This window comes from Odontomachus brunneus, unplaced genomic scaffold (genome assembly GCF_010583005.1).
Source record: "Odontomachus brunneus isolate Ranch 3 - 2012 unplaced genomic scaffold, Obru_v1 Obru_scaffold_010, whole genome shotgun sequence".
Taxonomy (NCBI): Eukaryota; Metazoa; Arthropoda; class Insecta; order Hymenoptera; family Formicidae; genus Odontomachus; species Odontomachus brunneus.
Window position 1 is genome coordinate 3,017,183 of NW_022639460.1, and position 6,645 is coordinate 3,023,827.

Genomic DNA, 6,645 nt, shown 5'->3' on the forward strand with positions numbered 1-6,645 from the left:
TCTCTCTCTCTCTCTCTCTCTCTCTCTCTCTCTCTCTCTCTCTCTCTCACGACAGCAGCGAAATTGTTGCGAGACTCACATCGACGACAATGCGAATCGGAAGCGTGTACACACGCTTACAATTATGGAAACGAATCGCCGTCGAATAATCCGCTTCCTATCGTTCTATCGCATGTGCGTATCGGCTGCTGAGCGATTCATCGATCTCATCGGGCCACCGCCGAACCGAGCTTTGACCGAGAAACCGGGGCCAGTGATCTCCGCGACTCGTTCAGCGGCACCGTGGCATTGCCTGAATGCCATGGTCAGTGACCGTGAGAGATCGAGAATTTCAATTCTGCGTCGACTCTTTCCTTGCCACCCACCCTGTATGTCTTGTCGCGAGCATAACTTTTCGTTGGCGTGAAGGAAACGAAATTCAACCTCCTTCAAGACCGGAAAGCACGCGAGTCGAATCCTTCTCGCAACTTGGCCGTAATTGCGATGCGATCAGTCAAAATTCGCCGATTTTATTCCAATGACAACGTTTTTGTTGACGACGATTTTGTTTAACCGGATTCTCACAAATTTAGATCGTAAAGACATTTTGAGACATTTTGAGGTACTCTCTATTCAACCCAGCTTGATTGTATGCGCTTGAATAGCTATTTCATTCGTGTAACTGTTTTGCGTTCAAAGCACAAATCATAAGCTCGTGTTACAAAAGCAGATTAATTTTGCTGGTGGAGAATCATGATTAAACCGATTCTGATATTATCTGCTTGACGTAATTTCTCCTGTCAGTTAGAATATTACGTTACAAAGATACATCGTGCCTATCATCATTGAGCGAATTTCAATATTCTCGATTAATTCGGTAAAAGGGTTTAAAAACTTTTCGGCCATCAATCCGGGTCTATACAAGCCGCATTCTTTATCATAAGTTTTCACATTCATTAGCATCAAATCTTCAAAATAAATCGAGAATATTAAATTAAAACAGGAATTCAGTTTACATACTACATAGAGTCGAAACAAATATCTCAATACGAAGACATTGCGAGAACGTCTCCTACAAAAACAAGGAACACGTTATAGGAAAAAATTTATAGGAAAAAAAAACGTGTGCAATCACGATAATTAAGTGCGGCAGATCGAGTCGAGAGGCGTCGCGACCGTAAAGACATCGACATTTGTTATACGCGACCCAGTTTTCTGTGGTGCACCCAATCGGTCGGTTGACGGTCGGACGCACGGTAATCTTCGACCTTTCGAACATTATCATCGTGGCTCGGCATTTGCGCGACTTGTTGCATTTGCCCACACAAGCCACAATAATTAACACCCTGTTAAATATCACTTCACGTTTCCGATTTCCTCTCTGACCCCCTCGATAAAAAGGTCGACCGGCTATTGCCGTTTTATTAAACTTTAATGCTTTAATGAAAAGGGTATTTAGAAATAATCCTCGCTCATTTCCACTCGCATGCCACGCGCAGACCATTTCAAATTCATTAAAAAGTGAAGACAAAGAACGGAAATTACGCGCACCAAAATATCGATTTTAACCCTCCATAACCCAGTTTCATTTTGCTGTTGAAAAAATAATATAACAAGAAAATGGCGGATACTAATTGTGGAATAAAAGTTCAGAGTCAAATCTCGACTAATCAACTCTTCATTATCTTTATACGACACCTGTCCTGACCTGATAAACAGAAATATATGACTGTTCTATACAAACTGCCGTAAATAACAAGGAAGAACAAGTTGTTGATTAACTGAATATCTGGTAAAATATAAAAGAGTCAGAAAACTCTGAATTGAAGTTATCAGAATTGTCTTCAAGTTGAAAAAATAAAAATGCATAAAGCAATTTCGAGTTGCATGTGAATTATAGAAGGTTAATAAGATTGCTCGTGGAGATGAGATCCTTGATAAATCGCTCGATTCTGTCTCGACGAGTCGTGAGAGAGATACTTCGAGAAAGGGCATTCGCGTGAAATATTTCCCGCTCGAATTATCGCAACAACGAAGCGAAAAGTACAAAGGTATTCAACGGTCCGCACCAAATGCCAAGGTTTACAGTCGCATTTCGATCTCGCCTAAGTGTTACGGCTTTTATTCGCTATTTGGAGCAAGGCCTCATCAAGGCCACGAGCATAATGGCCGGAAGTGCGGCTTCCACGCGAAAACGTCATGTGCACTGCACTCTCCTCGTGGATTACGAACATTCGCGGCGCACTCGCATGATCCGAGGACGGACTTGTATTACCTTTAAGGGAAGGTGCTCCTTTTATGTAACGTTAGCGGACCGAAGACCTGTATTCACCTTTCATTGTATCTTTTATTTTCAGATGTCTCTCTCCCCGCGTAACGTAAATAAAAGTGTCTCTTTATGAAGATTTCAACCGCGATGTAAAAAGAAAATACGCGGAGCTTACCGAAAAAAATAAAGACGCGTCGAAATATTGCTTGCTTCACTATTATTATCCGTATTTACGTATCAATTGGTACACATATAACTCTATCTTAAGCAAGAGCCCATATACGGTTATTTGCGCAAAATTTCCATATTAATTTCATCGCGAATATGTCGGCTTTTGCGGATATATAAAAATGCAGCAGATGTCTCGACAAAATCGCCAAATGATTCCGAATAATAGAAATAATCAATTAAAAAATAATATAATTTCTAATTATAAAAAGAGCTACTCGTTCTTTCTGACAGTTTTCACGTAAAATTCCCATAATTCGAAATCCTCATAACGGCGTTGTCTCGCGGCCGAAAGTTTTTCGTATCACACGTCATGCGTGATGCCACTTTCATTTTCGAATTATCGACACATAGTACCGCTTTCTCAAATAAAGAGGAGAAAACCAAACGAGCGAGAAAAAAAGATAAGACGACCGGGCGAGGAGGAGATACATGTATACATTTCGGCCAGCGTACGAAACCCCGCAGCCCTCCGAACTTCGCCCTGCGCGCATGCCGCTTGCACATTTAAGGGTCAAAGGACGAGGAGCCGAGGGCGTACACGAAAGCGTCCCCGAGGCATCGATCGCGGCACTGGCCAAAAATTCGCACGCGGCATCGCTCCGTTTCGAAAGGGAAGAGTACGAGGGAGAAGAAGATGGAAAGAAGGGCAGAAAGGACGGCGGGAGAGGGAGGTAGCATAGTCTGACTCTCGGGCGTCATGCGATCGCAGCGCGGCGCGATGCAACGCGACGATAATAAACGAGGAGCGTCATCGCGGAGAGAAAGAGAGAAAGGGGCGAGGGAGGGAGAACCGATCATCACAGAGCACAAAGCGCAAACGACGCGACGCGACGCGACGCGGCGCGACGCGAAAACCGCTGTGTGACTTCACACTATACACTCACCATTTAAATCGCCTAGTGGCTGATGCGGTGACGACGACGACGGCGGCGGCGGTGGCGGCAGTTTAAATCTCGACGCGCGACCGTCGTTGAGAATCGCCTGCTCTCCGATATACTCCGATAAAGCAACGCCTCCCACTTCTTCCGTCTCCCTCGTCGTCGTCCCTGCTTGCTTTTGCTGGCTTACTTGCTCTTCCTCCTTCTTCCCCAGACGCAACGCCGTGGACTCAGCGATGCCTCATGGCCCCGACGACGACCACGACGACCACGACGCTCTCGTCAAGCCAAAGGAGCAACGCGCGACGGATCGCGAGTTGCTCGCTCGCTCGCTTGCTCGCGCGCGCGCGCGCGCGCGTACGTGCTTCCGGCAATGTACGTAGTGTTTAACGTTGAACGAGCGGCATGGGAGAAAGAGAGAAAGACGCACCAACGACAACGAGAAGATGAGTGTCGAAAAGAACGAGCGCACGACACAGCTCGCTCGACACAGCTCGCTCGACACAGTTCTCTCAATTTCTTTCACACGTTCGAGGAGCACTCGCGAACGAGCACGTCCACCTTCCTTCCCGTCTTGTCACGCGCGTTCTTCCACTCTCGCACTTGGACGACAACGACAATCCCTCACAGAGTTTCACAATATCGCGATGGCGCGCGCTCTCTTTCTCTCTCTCTCTCTCTCTCTCTCTCTCTATATATATATATATGCACGCAGCTCAGTACAGTACGGCAGTATTGTGGCTATTATACTAGTGGCAGTGATGCGTCGCGCGCGCGTGTTGGGTGGGGAGAGAGACGGGGGAGAGAGCGGCGATGGTGCACACGCGGAGCGCGGGGAGACACCTCCACACGTCGAAGGTTCTCGCGCGACTGACGCGCCTGGCGCGTAGGGCAAGTTGGGATTAGGTGCTCCCCTCTCCGCAACCCCGAGCAGCTCCACTCGCGTGGCGGCACCGACGGGGAGCGACGGGAGCGCGCATGCGTAGCGGCCCTGTTTTAGAGCAGCGCCGCGACACTCGTCGGCGAGCCACCGCCCGACGCGCGTTCACCCTCCTCGCGCGATGCACCCAACGGAGGTGTGCACTGCGGCGCACTTTGGGGTTCGGCGCACCGATTAAAATTCGATCGGCGGGTCCAAGTATGTTCTCTCACGAGCATTTTTTCCGTGCTCTATAAATCGATAGTAAATAAAAACTCGCACGGTAACTGGTGTAAATTTTCTTTACCACGAATAATAAAATAATAGGGGTAAACGTTTATCTGAAACTCTGGCACTCGTTGCGGAATTCCTGCTCGGATTTTATTAAACATTAAGATGTATAGGGATTTATTAATTACTTATATTAATCAATTATTATTTATTTGTTTATTCGTTCCCTTTAAAATTTCCATATACCTTAATATTTGATATTCGGGCAAAAGTATTCGGGAAAATAGAGATCAATTACTGCGCGTTTCTAGCATATTCTAAATATCTATGGAGAAACGCTTGACTCAATATAAATATTAGCGATATTATTCGAGATACATAACGGTTAAATACATCCTTTTGATTCTCAAATTGAAACAACGTTACAAGTGACGTTCATATAAAGGAAAATGAAACTTGGAATTATAAGAGAGTACTTAACGTTTATTTTCTATTGCAACTTTAAGCTATCGCAAACACAAATTTGGATATTATTATTGCTGTTAATATTGTTATTGTACTCATTGTTATTATCATTAAGCACCATTTGGTCATTATCCAATTGAAGTTAATTATCCATATGTAGCACACAGGTATATGTTACGTCAACCTGCGATTTTCTCCCGTATGAAAAAGGCAGCCGACCGTCTCACGCATGGCTTCTCGAAATTATTTACACACAAGATTATCATTTATTCACACACACCAAACACGCGCTGAAACACCGAAAGTGTAATTAAGCCTGAACCGTTGTCCTCAGGCGTCTAAAGCGACCGGGAGACTAGGAAGGGAAAAACGAAAAGAGGAACGAAATCGTTTCTCTAAGCGGGACGACGGACGGGTCGGCGGTGGCGGTGGGGGTGCAAACCGCGATTGGGGCTGTCGACGAAATTACGCGACGTTTTTTACGAGAGAGCCGAAACTTCTCATAGACCACGTATACATATATCGGCAAATCGGTTTCGGGGCTCTCCTACTCGGAATTCGGGCCTGTTATTACGAGCATAATCGTCTGATTATACGTCTGACACGACGATCGTTCGCGAGACTGGCCGCCGTCGTCGCGGCCGCCTCCGCTCCTCTCACGACCGTATATCGAATTCCACCCCTGCAGCATACAGGAATCGCTGCGAAATTTTCGCCGGTTTGAGAGCGTTCTCTCTCTCTCTCTCTCTCTCTCTCTCTCTCTCTCTCTCTCTCTCTCTGCTCTGAGAGAGAAAAGCGTTTCTCGCCGTTGCGAAAGCTCGGAGATCCATCGCGAGATTTGCGTACGAAATCGCGCGTCGTCCTCTTCATCGATCGCTCCCGTCGGTCACGCGGACGAAAGCTCGGAAAGAGACGGGGATAGTTGGTTAGTTCCTGTCGGCCTAATAATAGAAATCTGCGCTGAAACGGCCGGTAGCGTGGAGCGCGCAGGGTGACGGAGGGAAAATAAGAGGATACCGTGAGGAAGAGAGAGGCGCGCAACGGTGGCAGTTGCTCGGGTGGTTTCGTCCGCATTACGAGTTACGCGGGCGGGGTAATCATGATGATTCTCCGACTTCGGGTGGGTCATCATCTCGTCACCGCGTCACCCGCGGCCAAAAAACACTGCACGCACACGGGGCACGCTGCGTATTCGTTCGGCATAACCGCAATCTCGACCACCACCACCATCATATAACCACCACAAGCATCGCACAACCACCACAAACCACTGGCACCGCCACCGCCGGTGTGTTGATCGACACCAGCGGACCAAACGAAGATTACGAGAGGAGCGAAGGATGCTTTATGGACTTATCAATCACTCGATAGGGCCCCGCGCGCCGGAGATGCGCGCGGCGTTCCGTGTTTCTTACCGGCCGCGCGCACCCTGTTATTAGCGACGATTAAAAGATTCCGCGCGGCGGACGGAATCGAGTGCCGTTTCCTCGATTCGTTTCATCGACAGGGATTTATGATTCCCACCTTGCCCGAGGTAGGTCGTCGAACGCGTCTTCCTCTTCGCGGCGAAGAAACGTCGTTGTCGTCGTCGCCAACGTCTTCGCGACGGGGTCTTCCCGCGGCTTGCGAACTCGACCAGATTCTCTCCGACGAGATCTCGCTCCGTCATTTCT

At 47.6% G+C, this 6,645-nt stretch overlaps 1 protein-coding gene across 3 annotated transcripts in view; it reads right to left on the reverse strand.

Annotated features, from left to right (window-relative positions):
• Positions 1-6,645, reverse strand: part of LOC116840590 (histone demethylase UTY) — a 69,349-nt gene that overhangs the window by 47,759 nt on the left and 14,945 nt on the right. Inside the window, exon 1 of one of the 3 annotated variants that reach the window (XM_032807471.1) lies at positions 3,548-4,239. The exons of 1 other annotated variant lie outside the window; for it this stretch is intronic. The gene's annotated coding sequence lies outside the window, so the exon portion shown is untranslated. Of the gene's footprint in view, positions 1-3,363; positions 4,240-6,645 lie in introns of those variants that run through there. One more of the 3 variants, XM_032807470.1, reaches the window with a different exon arrangement.